This window comes from Mesoplodon densirostris, chromosome 8, assembly GCF_025265405.1.
Source record: "Mesoplodon densirostris isolate mMesDen1 chromosome 8, mMesDen1 primary haplotype, whole genome shotgun sequence".
Taxonomy (NCBI): domain Eukaryota; kingdom Metazoa; phylum Chordata; class Mammalia; order Artiodactyla; family Ziphiidae; genus Mesoplodon; species Mesoplodon densirostris.
The window spans coordinates 637,798-653,978 of record NC_082668.1 but is presented as its reverse complement, the minus strand read 5'-3'; the positions used below and the strand labels follow the sequence as shown (position 1 = coordinate 653,978).

Here is a 16,181-nt window from a genome sequence, read left to right as displayed (position 1 = left end):
AAAGAGTTCGTAAGTTTTTTGGAAACAAGACCAGCACGCAAAATTAATTATGTTCCAGAACACCAGCAACTATTGGAAATAAATTAATGGGAAAGTAGAATTTATGGAGAGTATTGTAAAAACCTTTGTCAAAATACAGAAAAGACCAAAATAAATGGAGAAATGCCACGTTCACCTATATAGGAAGACTTAATCATACAGACTGCAATTCTCTTAGACTAGAAATTCAATGCAAAGGCAACTTAAATCCTGAGAGGCATGCACATGTGTATATAATTTTATAACCACATTTTATACAATTTTCATTTATACAATATTTCTATATACAACTATACAAAATATTTAATATATAATTTATATGTATACAACAACTTTTATACAGAAGATCAAGGGCCACAGACAACTCTGAGGAAAACAAGGTGGGGAGGATGTGCCCTCCCCAATCCAAGATTTTCAGCTGCAGTAATTCAGGCACTGTGTGCTTGTGCAGAAGCAGGGGCACAGGACAATGGAGCAGGTGAGAAAGCCCAGATGTGGACATAACAGACAGACTTTCATTAGAGGTGACCTCGTGCATGGACTACACAATCAATGCCTCCGGGAAAACTGATTATTTACATGAGAAAAACCTAAGTCCTTACCTCACACCACTCACGAGGCCAATTAAGGCTTGAGATGCAAATACTGTGAGCGAACCACCTCACTTCTAGATATATATACTACAGGAGAAAGCTCTCCCACACGAGTGAGAGAATCATATACAAGAACCACATCACAGCCAACAACTGTAAACAACCTGTCAACAGATGAACATGGACAGACAAACTGAGGTGTGTAACCTAGGCTACTTACCCTCTTTGCTTTACCTACCTACCTGACAGGAACCCCTCCAAGCAGGGTCACGTTGATGGGGGTCAGGAAAGCAGTGGGCCAGGGGGCAACGCTGGGGCTGTGGGAGCGTTCAGGTCTGATACTCCCTCGGCAGCCCTGCCACCCTGTGGGAGACTGGTGCTAAGGGACGGGGGTGTGGAGCACAGTCTGCTCTCCCACACTGAGTGTGGTGTTCAGGTATGGGCAAAGAGTATGCCTTCATCCTTCTTGAGAGCTGAAATATACTAGTAAACTCCTTCTGTGATTAAGCTTATTTATATGTAGCTATAAATATAAACTGTAGTGTTGACCCAAGTTGACCTGCAGTGCATTCTAATACTGAACACCTAAACACCAGGTTCCTTTCTCTGGCTCAGAGGTGGTGTTTGTTACCATATGTATGTTCAACTCAGCAGCTTTGTTCCCCCAAGTACAGTAGTACAAGTTCAGATGAGAGAGAAACAAATAGCTGTGGTCCATGTTTTCCTTTACCTGGCTTTATTCTTTCTCCACTAATTCTATCAGTGTCACTTCTTTTTAGGAAGTGACAGAAAGGGTAACTTAGAATTTTCTTCAATGACATGTATTTCTCCATAACGTGAAAATAGGTAACAACTAAGTTTTAGCTAAGTCATGACAGGTGTCTCTAGTGAGAAGAGACTGTAATTAACACCACACCTGTCGTCAGGACACCTACGTTCAGAATCTTGCCAGATACTACTTGGGTCACCCTGGCTGGTTGTTTATGCTCTGACTTTCTAGGTTTCCCACCTCTATCAACTTCTGAGGCCTTTGTAAATTGTTAAAAAGATCAAGGAAGATAATCTGCTCTATAGTAGCTATCCCACTGTTTGGGGATATTAGTGTTTAATTCCACTAAGTGAACACATCACCACGTTCCACTAAATGAATACTCTAGCACGTTAATTTTACAAATACTGAAATAATCAGCAATATTTTTTCACAGATGAGTAAAGAATAATATTTATTTAGAGCCTAAATCAAGAACAAGTGTCAGATAAATACACCTTATAACTCTTTTTAAAAAGCAGATGGGACAAAGGTTAGGTTCAAAAGAGTAAGTGAATGGATTTCCACAGAAATGAAATGAAACCACTCTATAGAGCCATGCTGGCCAATATGTCCTGGCAATGTGTGTCTATGGACACTTGAGACGTGGCTAGTTAGAACTGATATATAGACTGTAAGGCTAAAATACACATGGGTTTTGAAGACTTAGTATAACAAACACAATGTAAAACATTAATGATTTTATGTTGATTACATGTGGGAATGATAACATCTTGGATTAGGTTAAAAAATATATTATCAAACTTAAATTTCACTTGTTTCTTTTTACATTTTTAAGATGGAAACTAGAAAATTTTAAATTATACATGTAGCTCTTATTGAACAGCAGTGCTATAGTCGTTTTTCCAAATCAAAGCAGAAAGGAATATAACCTGACAAAAAGTTTTTATTAATAAACTTTATAAAACAGTCTTAAAGGAAGAAAATCTCAAGTCATTTTTTTACAAATCTCCTGTTTATAATGAATAAATTTAGAGCAGGGGAAAAAATACAAAATGGGTACTTGTCTTAGTCACGAAAGTATCTCCTCTACCACAAACACCCAGGGTCACATGGTAGAGGGTATAGTCTCAAAGATCTGAGAAAGAAGTGGCCAAGTGTAGTTTACAGTATTTCCAAGCACTCTAACAACCCATTAAAAAAAAAAAAACAAAAAAAACCCGGCAAAAGATACAAAAATCTTCCATGGAAATGCAGGAAACATTTAATTTGTACAAAAAAATAGCTTTGAAGGTAGGATGAGACTCTACATTTCACCTCTCAAATTGGCAAAAATAAAGTATGAGGACAGAAACGGTGTGAGCATACTGGTGTGGCTGGAAGAATAATAACTGAGTGACCTTTCTGAGGAGCAATCTGATTACACACTGTGATTTAAGATACAAATTTTGGGCTTCCCTGGTGGCGCAGTGGTTAAGAATCTGCCTGCCAGTGCAGGGGACACGGGTTCGATCCCTGGTCCGGGAAGATCCCACATACCATGGAGCAACTAAGTCCATACGCCACAACTACTGAGCCTGTGCTCTACAGCTTGCGAGCCACAACTACTGAAGCCCGCGAGCCACAGCTACTGAAGCCCGCTCGCCTAGAGCCCGTGCTCTGCAATGAGAGGCCACCGCAATGAGAAGCCCACGCACCCCAATGAAGAGTAGTCCCAGCTCAACGCCAATGAGAGAAAGCCCGCGCAAGGCCCGCGCAGCAACTAAGACCCAACGCAGCCAAAAATAAATAAATAAATAAATTTTAAAAATAAGGAAATAAAAGTGAAGAGAAATGTTTCTGTGAACACTAAGCTTACCACATTGAAATTCTCAACAAAGCCAGTTTGCTTAAAAAAAAAATGTCAGGTGAAAAAAAATCTTAAAACCCTCAAGGAATCCTGCGTTCTAACTGCTTTATTAAGTGTCTTAAATTCTTGATCTGATGGTGAATGTCCTAGATGGCGTATTATATGAGCTTGGTTTATGCAAGAAGAGATTATGTAGGATACAGTCAGCGGACACTCAAGTACCCACAGCCCTGCATCAAATGATTGGTGAATGAGCAAACGTCCCCAACTACACCACGTACCCAGTATCCGTTGTCAATAAAGGGGCAGCTCTATGTTATACCAATACGTAACCCGTGGTGTTAGAGACACGTTTGTCTATGCAAAAATAACTCTGGAAGGACACTCAGGCCACTGAGAACACAGAGTTCTGTGAATAGGAGAAAGAATAGGAGCACAGAGTCGGGTACTAAGAAGTATCAGTGCCACGGTAAAGGAGGGGGGACTGCACTTACTGACTCAAAAAGTCAGCAATTTTACTGTTAAGTTGGTAGGTGAGCACACATAAAAGCATATATTTCATATACCACTTACCAAAAAAAGTGTGTTTTAACAGGTACATACATAATGGATGGACATATGCTGAGTGTTCCCAAGAGTGTATATGGGGAGTGGGGGCGGGGGAGAAGCTGTATTATATGAAGCGCCTCACTTTTTCAACAAAGATACTTCCACTTGGAGGGAAACAAAGGTGCTATTACATGGCACTAGCTACTATAAATGAGTGGAAGCCTGAGTCACAAGGATGTTCTTTTCTGTTTTATTAGACCATGTTACCAGCAAGAAGTCTGAAGTGAGCTTTTTTGTGGTGAATTTCTTTGTGGAGGATGAGGCTTTACGTTAACCCATTAAGCCCTTGGGAATCGGAAGGCACCTGCGAGCTGTCCCTAAGTGTCTGGAGGGCAGCACAGAAGGCCGATCTCTGCCAGCAGCCAACAGCACAACTAGGAACGAGTACAGACACCTTTCACCTCAGCACAAAGACAAAGGTCCCCGAGGGAGCACACCTCACTGGACCCGCGCCCTGGAAACCTAGGCAGAGCACTTCCCACCTGGTGGTTACGTGCTCCCCACTGGGCCCCACCGGGCGACCGTGCTCCCCACCGGGCGACCCTCTGGATTAGATGACTCCTTAGGTCTCCGCCTCGACAAGTCTTTGTGTCCTTAAAGAAACCAACCACTGCTTCTAGGGAAGTGCGCCCGTGAGGTCTCTGAACACCATGCTTCAGAGCAGCACCTCCACACACAGGCTTGGAGGCCCACCCTCCTGCCTCAACCTGGAGGGTGCTTCTGGGAAGAGAAGGACGGGATGGAACGGCCACGGAGGAGGGCTCTGGCTGTCTCTCCCCCTCAGTCCTACAATTAAACTACAAGAAACAAAATAATTCCAAGTTTGACCTAGGTAATATACTTGAAAGTGTTTTTTCTTCCTACAATTCACATAGAAAAGTTCCATGAGCTAGAATGAGCTTTTAGCTCGTGTTTATAGAAAACTTTGCAATGGATACAAAGCTACCTAAAGCTATGGGTGGATACTTAAGAATTAGAACCAGTCCCGGGCCTCCCTGGTGGCGCAGTGGTTAAGAGTCCGCCTGCCGATGCAGGGGATACGGGTTCGTGCCCCGGTCTGGGAGGATCCCATATGCCGCGGAGCGGCTGGGCCCGTGAGCCATGGCCGCTGGGCCTGCGCATCCGGAGCCTGTGCTCCGCAACGGGAGAAGCCACAACAGTGAGAGGCCCGCATACCGCAAAAAGAAAAAAATAAATAAATAAATAAATAAATAAAGTAAAAAAAAAAAAAAAAAATTAGAACCAGTCCCATCCAAATAGAAATGAAATGTTTTTCTACAAAGGAAGAAACAAACATCAGAAACATCAAGTCTCTGGACTTTCTCCTCTGCAGGGTGTTAAGCCTCCGTGGGCACTCAAGTGCCATCTGCTTGGTGACACTGGGCACATCACACATCTTCAACTGACCTGTTGCCTCGTTTGTCAGACGAGGAGATGAGATTCCATCATCTCTTCCAGTACTATCTTTCTGAGTCTACTCTAGGGAGTAAACCTCACTTTGGGATTTGAAGACCTCCTAGAAACCCTTAATGATACAGCTGTCCCCAATCCCTCAAAGAACTAATTCAACATAAAGGCATAGTAATACAAAGTACAATGTATGGGGACTTCCCTGGTGGCCCAGTGGTTAAGTCTCCATGCCCCCAATGCAGGGGGCCCAGGTTTGAGCCCTGGTCAGGGAACTGGATCCCACAGGCATGCCTCAACTAAGAGTTCACATGCCGCAACTAAAGATCCCACACACCACAATGAAGATCCCGCACGCGACAAGGAAGATCCCCCGAGTGCCACAAGTAAGACCCGGCACAGCCAAATAAATAAATAAATAAATTTAAAAAATTAAGCATTAAACAAAAACAAAACAAAATACAAGGTACAGACCAAAGCAGAGATATTTAATCTCTGTCCTGAGTCAAACACCTGAGATCCAGGACTCAGGGTAGACCACCATGCTGTTAGAGCATCTGGGGTGCAGGACCTTAGAGGTTTCATCTGTCAACAGAGAAGGCTGGACAGGGCAAGAAAAAACTGTTAACCCTCCTACTAGAAAACCGGTAACAACCAAAGAGGGGAGGAAGAGAAAGACACCTATCTCTGGCTCCACAGGGAGCCAAGGATGGGAAGCAGGTGGGCAGCAGGGCCCTCATCAGCATGGTGGTGCCAGACTAAGGTGAACGCACAGAGGCCAACTCCAAGCAGACACGAAGCACCCATTTGGGATGAACTATAGCTACTGTGTGAAGAAAGAATTGTGGAAATGCAAGAGCAGAAAAAGTGAGAAATAAAAAGCTGATGAAGTCTGGAAACAACCACAAATTCCCTAAGGAGGAGACTGACTGAATAAACCATGCTAAGTCCATGCAACAAAATAACAGGCAGCATAAGAGGCATGCATGGCAAGATCTCCATGCACTGTTACGCATGGTCTCTAGGGACGAGGTTAGTGAGAAAGGGCGAAGGAGGCAGGAGGTGCAGAGTAAGCTACCTAACTCCAAGAAGGTGTCGGAAACACCAGTGTACCTATGTCTGCTCGTATTTGCAAGAAGAAACAATGGGAGGCAACCCTGGGAGAAGAAAAGGGAGGAGGAACAGGGATGGACGCAAACTCATGTGAATATACCACTGATTCCCTCTGCCTTTAGAACCACATAAATCAGAGAAGAACAAACTCTAAGAACAAGTATGTCCTGCTTCTCTGTCTTAATGGTGTTTATATGGTTGGGTTCAGTTAACATTTATGGCTCAATGAATTTTCACTAAGGATTTGCATAGTTCTCTGTATGTTTATTATACATCTTAAACACTTTTACTAAAAAAAATTGAAATGGACCTAAATAACAATGTCACAACAGTGGCGCAACCATCAGAGAAAAACATAACTTTATAACACAGTAACTTGGGCTTCCCTGGTGGCGCAGTGGTTGAGAGTCCGCCTGCCGATGCAGAGGACACGGGTTCGTGTCCCGGTCCGGGAAGATCCCACATGCCGCGGAGCGGCTGGGCCCGTGAGCCACGGCCGCTGAGCCTGCGCGTCCGGAGCCTGTGCTCTGCAACGGGAGAGGCCACAACAGTGAGAGGCCCGCGTACCGCAAAAAAAAAAAACAAAAACAAAAAAACCCCACAAAAAACCACAGTAACTTGACAGTATAGTCCAAGTGGGATATAATCTAATAACATTAGTTACTATTACGCTAAAAATATTTTATGTTGTAGGATAAGGTTAATATCCTTAAAAAACAATTTTCAGCATTAGTAAAAACCATGTAGATTTTTATTTGAATTGGAAATATCTATGCTCATGATCGGTTCCTAGGCCTGTCTGCTATGAGAAGCAATGCAGTGGCACCGGGCACCCTGAGCACACAGACTGTGGCAATCAACACCATTCCCCAGTAAAAGGAACCAGGCTCCTTGGACAAATGGCTGAGTCCAGGTCACAAGATGGGACACCTCGCTGTGGCAAAGAGCAAGGAAGGAGTCACAGACTAATGGGGTCACGTCCAAAGAACACAGAAGCCAACTTAGGGGAACAATATAAGCATCAAAAATTGGCTTCAATGGGTTGAAACACAATTACATACACATCTACAAGTTTATAATACTGGGGGGGGAAAGCAACAAAAATGCATTGTTGGGGCTTCCCTGGTGGCGCAGTGGTTGGGGGTCCGCCTGCCGATGCAGGGGACACGGGTTCGTGCCCCGGTCCGGGAGGATCCCGCGTGCCGCGGAGCGGCTGGGCCCGTGAGCCATGGCCGCTGAGTCTGTGCGTCCAGAGCCTGTGCTCCACAGCGGAAGAGGCCACAGCAGTGAGAGGCCCGCGTACCGCCAAAAAAAAAAAAAAAAAAAAAAAAAAAACGCATTGTTGCTTTGGAAGTTGCTAGTCCAAACATATTCTTTTTTTTTTTTTTTTTTTTTTTTTTTTGCTGTACGCGGGCCTCTCACTGTTGTGGCCTCTCCCGTTGCGGAGCACAGGCTCCGGACGCGCAGGCTGAGCGGCCATGGCTCACGGGCCCAGCCGCTCTGCGGCACGTGGGATCTTCCCGGACCGGGGCACGAACCCGTGTCCCCTGCATCGGCAGGCGGACTCTCAACCACTGCGCCACCAGGGAAGCCCCAAACATATTCTAAATATGAATAAAGCAAAGAAATCATTTCTCCTTTCTCTTCAGGAGGAATTGTATTTTAGAGTAACCAGAATTGATCAGGGAAACTTTCTTCATGTAAAAATGCCAACAAATAAATGTAGAAACAAAACCAGAAAAATCCTCATTTTGCCACTGCCAACTGTAGGCTAAATCACGGCCCCCAAAGATATCCAGGTACTTAGCCCTGGAACCTGTGAATGTTACAAATGAATTAAGACTATTGTGATGGGAAGACTATCTTGGATTATACAGGTGGGACCTAAATGTAGTAAGTATCCTTAAAATCATGTGCTTTAAAGATGGAGGAAAGGGCCTCAAGGAATGCAGGCGGCTTCAAGAAGGTGGGAAAGCCAAGAAATGGATTCTCCCCTAAAGCCTCCAGAAGGAAGCCCTGGTGACACCCTGACTTAACCCCAGTGAGACTGGTTTCAGCCAAGTTTGTGGTAATTTGTTACACCAGCAATAGGAAACTAACACACCAATGAAACAGTGAATATAAGCAAAATGGCTATTAAGCCCCTTAGATAACTGGTTGATAAAAAACTTTATAATAAGGGACAGAATCAGCCTTCAGCCACTTCATTCACTGATCACTTGTAACATAACGAAGAGAAAGACAGCCAGACATTACGCCTCCTGGTATAATGCAATATGAAGTACACAGCACAATCTATGATGTGTTCTTGACACCCTCCCTACACCAGCTTTGCCAAAACAAACAAACAAAAAACCCCAAACCCAAAACAAGCAACCACCCCCAAACCAATTAAGCATCTAAACCTAGCTACCTGTTTACAGAAAATATGAGGATCAGAGGAATATACCACATGCCACCACAACAATACAATCAACCAAATGCAGAATGTGGGAAAATCCACAGCACAAATGGCCCTGTTGCTTTCATAAACAAGCGGCATTTTTTTGAAAACAAGAAAAGGGATTGTTACAGATTTTAAAATTGTTTAGTTTTTTTTTTTGTGATACGCGGGCCTCTCACTGCTGTGGCCTCTCCCGTTGTGGAGCACAGGCTCCGGACGCGCAGGTTCAGCGGCCATGGCTCACAGGCCCAGCTGCTCCGCGGCATGTGGGATCTTCCCGGACCGGGGCACGAACCCGTGTCCCCTGCATTGGTAGGCGGACTCTCAACCACTGTGCCACCAGGGAAGCCCTATTTAGATTTTTAATGCAGTGTGGACACTTGCTTTGGGTTTTTTTTGTCTCAAACCAACCAAGTGTAAAGACATATTTTATGACATTTGGAGAAAACTGAACACAGAATAGATACTGGATGATATTAACAAAATATAGTTAATTTTGCTAGGTAAAATTTCTTTAAAGCCCTCATCTACTGAAGATACATGCTAAAGTATTTACAAGTGACATGAAATGTGATATTTGCTTTAAAATACTCAAACTCAAAATTAAAAGTATGACAAGTGCGGAACAAGCAAGGAAAGATAAAAATGGCAAAATGCTGACAACTCTTAAAGTTGGGTGACAGGTATATGAAATATCAATATTCTCTCCTATTTTGGGATATGTTTGAAGATTTTCCTAACAAAAAGGTGTAAAAAAAGAAAAAGATCAAAGAGCACTACTTATCAGGGCATATACGATGCTACCAAAGCTATACTCTGAGGATGAATCAACCTTGTAAATTTTATTATAAGAAGAAATGAAGATAAATGAGCTAATCAGCATTCAAATCAAGATGGAAAAAGAAAATCAAAGAAAGTACATGGAATAAATAAACGAAGAACGGGTGAAATAGAAAACAAAAACTAACAAAATACAGCTGGTGTGGTCAATTGAAACCAAAATCAGTTTCTCTGAAAAAAGCAATTAAACAGCAATTAACTCTTGCAAGTCTGATAAAGACAAGGAAAGAGCACACAAAGAATACAAGTGCACAATGATATAATATTATCCTTGCCTGGTATTGAAATAAGAAGTGTTATAAATGCCAGTAATTATATCTTCTGGTAGTTCCCAAGGAAGTAGGAGCTTCTTTGCCCCATGAATTATTTTTGTATCTCACTGGCATCAATTGGGTTCTGAGCCCATCAGAGGCCCAATAACTATAGTCAAGGGGCCAAGGGAATGGAATATGTCTATTAGCTATAGCCAATCAGGGTCCACCCACACAGCTGGGCCATTTCAACCAAAACACATGGCTTGTACATGGTAAAAAGGGGGGCTCCCCAGAGGAAAATTAGGGCACTGCTTTGCCTCCCCAAAACAATAAGTGGGTGCTGCAGAGAAAAGAGATCATCAACTACAAACCAGTTTACAAACATATAAAAATTTAAACAAAACACCAGCCCAGTAAATCCACTCTAAATTTAGAGAATAAGGCACCATGACTAAGTAGGTCTGTTCTAGGGATGCAGTGAGGATTCAATATTAGGTAATGTATACATCTCACATTTATAGCTCAAAGGAGGACAAAAAAACATATATACATGACTGATAGATGGCCATTTAAAAAACGTCCATCTGACTGATGAAATTCAAGCATCTATTCCTTGCTTCCTATGGAATGTAACTTCAGGAATAGAAGGAAATGGCAATACGAAGAGTATTTCCCAGATGTAAAATGTATCACAATTAGTGAAAAGCCAAAATTATCCTATTAAAGTAAGTAACAAAACAGCAAAGTCGTCTGCTATGGTCAAAGACTGTCAAACACGCAACCTAAAGAGAAATTATTAAGCTAAGACACAAATGCCACTATTTGCAGATGACCATCTGTCTAGAAAACCCCTCTACTATAATGAAAAGCTAGGAAAACTGAAGGGAAATTCAGTGTTAGCAAAACAACACACACACTAGATGCCTGAGTCATGGAGCAGTTTCATCATCCAGGACCCTCATCACGCAGATGTCTGTTTCCGCCCCCCCACCCCGCCCCCCGCAAGTTCATCTACACCCGCAAGGAAATGCCAAATAACATCTGCGGTAGGCTAAACAATGGCCACCCGAAGATATCAGGTCCTGATATTTGGAACTTAAATGTTACCTTACCTGGAAAAAGTCTTTCCAGAAGTGCTTAAAGATTACCCTGGATTATCTGGATGGGTCCATTACAAGTGTCATTCTGAAAGAGAGGCAAAGAGACAACACAGAGGAGAAAGCTTATATGAAGGTGGAGGCAGACACTGGAACACACAAGCCAAAGAAAATGGGAGCAGCCACCAGAAGCTGGAAGGCCCAAAGGACAGTTTCTCCCCTAAAGCCCCCAGAGGGCGTGTGGCCCTGCCAGAGTTTAGATTTCTAGCTCCAGAACTGTGAGAGAATAAATTGGTGTTGTTTTAAGCTACTAAATTTGTGGTAATTTATTTTCGCAGCCCTAAGAAACTTAACACAACGTCCCAGTAGGTTTTGTTTTTCAATATATAGACTGTAAAAAAGACTCCCAAATTCACCTAAAAATAAAATTGTTCTAGGTTATTTGGAAAAAAAGGAAAAAAGTGGGGAAAAGAAAAAACATCAACCTAAAGTTAAATAAAGCACACCATAAAGCAACAGTAATTAGTACTTGGTGGTTTTTGCTAAGGAAAAAGAAAAAGGACAAATGAAACAAACTCATGTGTATCTATGAGTTTAGCATTTGAAACAAGTGCCATTTCAAATCAGCAAGGAAGGATGGACTAGGCAATAAACAGAACTGGGCCCATTTGCAATCCATTTTGGAAAAAATATAAAGGTTGATCCCTACCTCACACCATACGCCAAAATAAATTTCAGCTGGATTAGAGATCTGGCCATAAAAAATCAAGCCTTGAGGAATTCGAAGACTGGGGAGAAAAACCTGTGATTTGAGGGTGCAAAGGCCTACTGATAATACAGACTGTAGACATCATCAAGGAAGATACTTGACTCATTTGACCCTATTAGAGCTTAAGAATTTTGTACAGTAAAGGCTATCATATAGAAGTTAGGACACAAACAGAGTTTTTCTCTGGTTGGGAAACATCTGAATAGACTAGGACCTATCAACACACAGTTCATGGAAAACTAAGACATATGGCACATAAACCCATGAACAGGTATGTTCATCTTCATTCTGCCCTTATACTATGAGATCTACAAAGATGAACAGAAGTGATGCAGATTTTGAAATGGTGAGGAAAATTGGCTTCTCTATCGTTGAGGATGTGTAACATCAGAAGGCAATTTAAGAACACAAATGTGGGCTTCCCTGGTGGTGCAGTGGTTAAGAATCCACCTGCCAATGCAGGGGACACAGGTTCGAGCCCTGATTCGGGAAGATCCCACGTGCTGTGGAGCTACTGAGCCTGTGCTCTAGAGCCCATGAGCCACAACTACTGAGCCCACAAGCCACAACTACTGAAGTCCGCCCACCTAGAGCCCGTGCTCCGCAACAAGAGAAGCCATCACAATGAGAAGCCTGCACACCGCAACGAAGAGTAGCCCCTGCTCGCTGCAACTAGAGAAAGCTGGCGCACAGCAACGAAGACCCAACACAGCCAAAAATAAATAAAAGTAATTAATTTTTTAAAAACCCACAAATAATCGACATACACATAATCCAATTCAGTGATAACACTCCAAAGAAGCTACTCTCCAGAAGTACCTGCACAAGAACACAGAAGGCATAGGTATAATAGGTGTAAGAAGGCTCAGAGAAGCATAGTGACATGCAAAGAACTGGAAAAACAGAACTGTGCACCAGTGAGATAGTGGTAACTAACTACACAGTGACGCATGGATACCATACAGCAGGCATCACCAACAATGAAGTGATGGCTCAGGTAACAGCCTCAAAAGGGCAAAAAGATAGTGCACAGAACTGTATTTCTAGAAACTGGGATATGAGTTCCACAAAAGGGGGTGTCCACATACCTAGGGTATCAGAGGCTGAGTGAGATGGAGAGAGCAGAGGGCACCTGGGCAGAAGAGGGGGCAGCAACAGGAGACTGGGAACACGCAGTGACTAATCAAATAAGTAAATATATTAGGGACACCGGCACCTAAGATTGTCACTGTTGGAAAAGGGAGCTACCAATTCAGAAAGGGAGAGACTGGAACGAACCCTGTGGTATTAGATAGAAACCGAGGTTCTGAAATGAACTCGTGTCTTTCAACATACAGAGATGTAAAAACAAACATGTGTTGTAAATACACAGGCATCTGTGTATCTGTGTGTGTGCAGGTATACATGTATGTGCACACACACCCACACACACACTCCATCTCTGTCCACCAACAGGGCCTGAGTGCATTAACACCCCAACCACAGCCCAGCTGGTGCCCACCTTCTGCTTCTCTGAGTACCTACTGTCATAAAATGGAACCGGGCCTCCTCAAAGAAAAGGCTGATTTCAGGGCTGGGGCAGGAAAGCATGTACGTGAAGAGCCCAGAGTACCTTGCTGTACCAGAAAGCAAGAAGTATTAAATGAGTGATGGGGGCTTGCCAAGCCAGGACACAGCAGCTGGCTTTAAGGGGCTCCCACTGGCCAAACATGGGAAAATACGAACATCAAAATAAATAATGATAATAAAAGATGACAACCAACTGAATAAAATGGGAACCTCTTAGCCTGCACTGATATAAATGAGTAAATTGAAAGTTGGATAGGAACAGATACTTAGTTTCCAAAGCACCTCCCCCACAGTATACTTATTAATCACAACGACTTCACAGTGGAGAAGCCTGGCAGACACCACCTTTATCAAGTGAGCCAAGCGAGCATCACTGGTAACGGGACACATCGAAATCGCGTCCCATCTGACACAATGCCATGAGAAGAACCCAGCACTCCTGTGCTATTCCAGCCGAAGATGCAAAACCTGAATCGAATCAAAAGGCAACAGACAAACCCACTCTGAGGGACAGTCTGCAAACTAACTGCTTGTGGTCATCAGGTGTCAAGGAGAGGAGAGTCAAGGTAAGATGGTGCAAATGCTCCAGTATAGGAGAGACTAGAGACCTGACAAGGAGTGTCAACACAGGGCTGTGAACTGGGTCTTTCTGGTGAAGCGTGAACTGGTCTGAAGGTAGCAAAGTATTCATGTGCGTGAGCGGTTGTACTAAGCGTCTTGTTTGCAGGAAACACACTGAAATAGCCAAGGGTGATGAGGTTTCATGTCCCCAAGTTACTTGCAGGTGGTTCAGAAAAAAGTGGTTTGTACCATACTTGAAATTGCTCTTAAAGTATGAGAGTTAAAAAACACTTTTTTTAAATAGAGGAGAGTACTACTTTTGTAATTATAAAAAATAAATGCCGTAATTTGGAAATAAACACATTGAGGTAGGAGGGGGTGGCAAATGACACTGACCATCCAACTCCAAGTCAAACCCAAGTTTAATAATGTATATCTGACTATGAGTTCACCTATTTACATCAGTGCACTTCTCACTCCCATTTTATGGAGCATAACAAAGTTTTACCTCAATTTTATAATATTGTGATGACACTAAAGCCTGTTACACATCATTTTTTCAAAGTTCATGAAAGCAGATTTTTATTTTATTTTTAAATTATTTTTAATTTTCTTATTTGTGATTTATTTATTTAACTATCTATTAATGTTTATTTATCTATTAACTTACTTATCTATTTATCTGTTTACTTATCTATCTGCTGCACCACTTCGTGGCACGTGGAACTTTCTCAACCAAGGATCAAACCCATGCCCCCTGCAGTGGAAGCATGGAGTCTTAACCACTGGACCATCAGGGAAGTCCAAAAGCAGAATTTTAAACCCTCAGACAGTGTCAAGAAAGCTGCTGACAGCACCACGTCAACATGCTGAGCGGCATACCCCAAATGACGTCGGGTCCACAGCGGGCTCCTGCGGAGGAGGAAGGAGGCCTGCGGGAGGGCAGAGGTGCTCCGAGAGCTTTTCAGACACCACATGCAGAAGGAGCACAAGGGACGTGCCCATCTGCGCTAGCCACCCATCACAGACTGTTCTCTGGGCGAGAAGCGAAACTCAGAGACAGCAGCAGCTGCAGCCAGCCATGCCACGTGAGGGACCGTGGCCCAAGGAGAGGGGAGCGATATTTAGGCTGCGCAGAGAGACTGACCACTCAATCAACAATGGCTTAAAAGAGAGAAAAACCCTCACATACCCCTACCACTTCAGGACTGGGGTGAGGAGATAACAAGACAAGCAAAGCTACCTTTGTGAATTAAAATAGTCCTATAAGAAGCCTTCTAATGCATATCCAGTAAGTTCTAAATAGGCTAAAACCAAAATCACACACCTTCAATAAAGCCATATACCAACTGACACCAAAAACCTAATTACTATACAATCCTGTGAGATTTGATGGAAATTCCCACAGATCACCACTGAATTCTTCACATGCCATTTCTTCCTTGAAGATATGGTCCTAACACTACCCACACAGTGTGGAACCATCCAGAAGAAATCAAGGGCTGGAGGTTTACACACACTCTCTCCAGCTCAGCGGCATCTCTGGCAGGTAGGCATACCTGAAGCCCCAAGCAACCAAGGACGAGAAGGTGAGGCTGTCACGCCACGCTGCTCCAAAAGCAAAGGCACGTCTCACGGGTCAAAGGAAAGCCAACCCGTGTTTTCAAAGATCAAAAAGAGAGTGTTGCCTTTCCCAGTAACACCATCGTTTCCTCCCTGCCCAATCTTTCAGAAAAGAGCTACACTTAACCCAATCTCAAGGGCACACAGTGATCATCTCCAGCACTGTGAAATTAAGGGATGGCCCCAAACAGCAGCAAGCCTGATGGGTCACCTGGCTGCAGCTGTCTCTGGTCTGGACGTCCCAGAGACCGCCGGGCTGAGCTTAGGAGCCAAGAGGCCCTGGGCACAGACAGCCTGGCAGCTCTGCTGAGCTCACTGCTCTGGCGACAAAGGCAATACAGCACTTTGGTCTCAGGGGCAGGAGAGTCAGCTCCAAGCAAAAGCAAATGTATCAAAACAGAAGCCTTGTTTCTACAGAAAAAAAACTGTATTTTTCAAATTGATCTCACACACACTGATTTAAGCCAGTGCTATAAGAACACCTAACTAATCTTACACTTATGAGAAAAAGTCAAAACAGTCAATATAATTCAGTAATTCCATCTGAAAGGTATTTATAAATGAGCTAAGTATTAATAAAATTAGAAAGCATGTTACATAAAAGTGAAATGAACAGTAACATACAAAATAAAAACGATTAGGATAA

General features: G+C 43.1%; 1 protein-coding gene across 2 annotated transcripts in view; it reads right to left on the bottom strand.

Annotated features, from left to right (window-relative positions):
• Positions 1 to 16,181, bottom strand: part of HDLBP (high density lipoprotein binding protein) — a 69,204-nt gene that overhangs the window by 43,134 nt on the left and 9,889 nt on the right. Inside the window, exon 2 of one of the 2 annotated variants that reach the window (XM_060107281.1) lies at positions 11,029 to 11,101. The exons of the other annotated variant lie outside the window; for it this stretch is intronic. The gene's annotated coding sequence lies outside the window, so the exon portion shown is untranslated. The remainder of the gene's footprint in view (positions 1 to 11,028; positions 11,102 to 16,181) is intronic. 2 annotated transcript variants of the gene reach the window in all.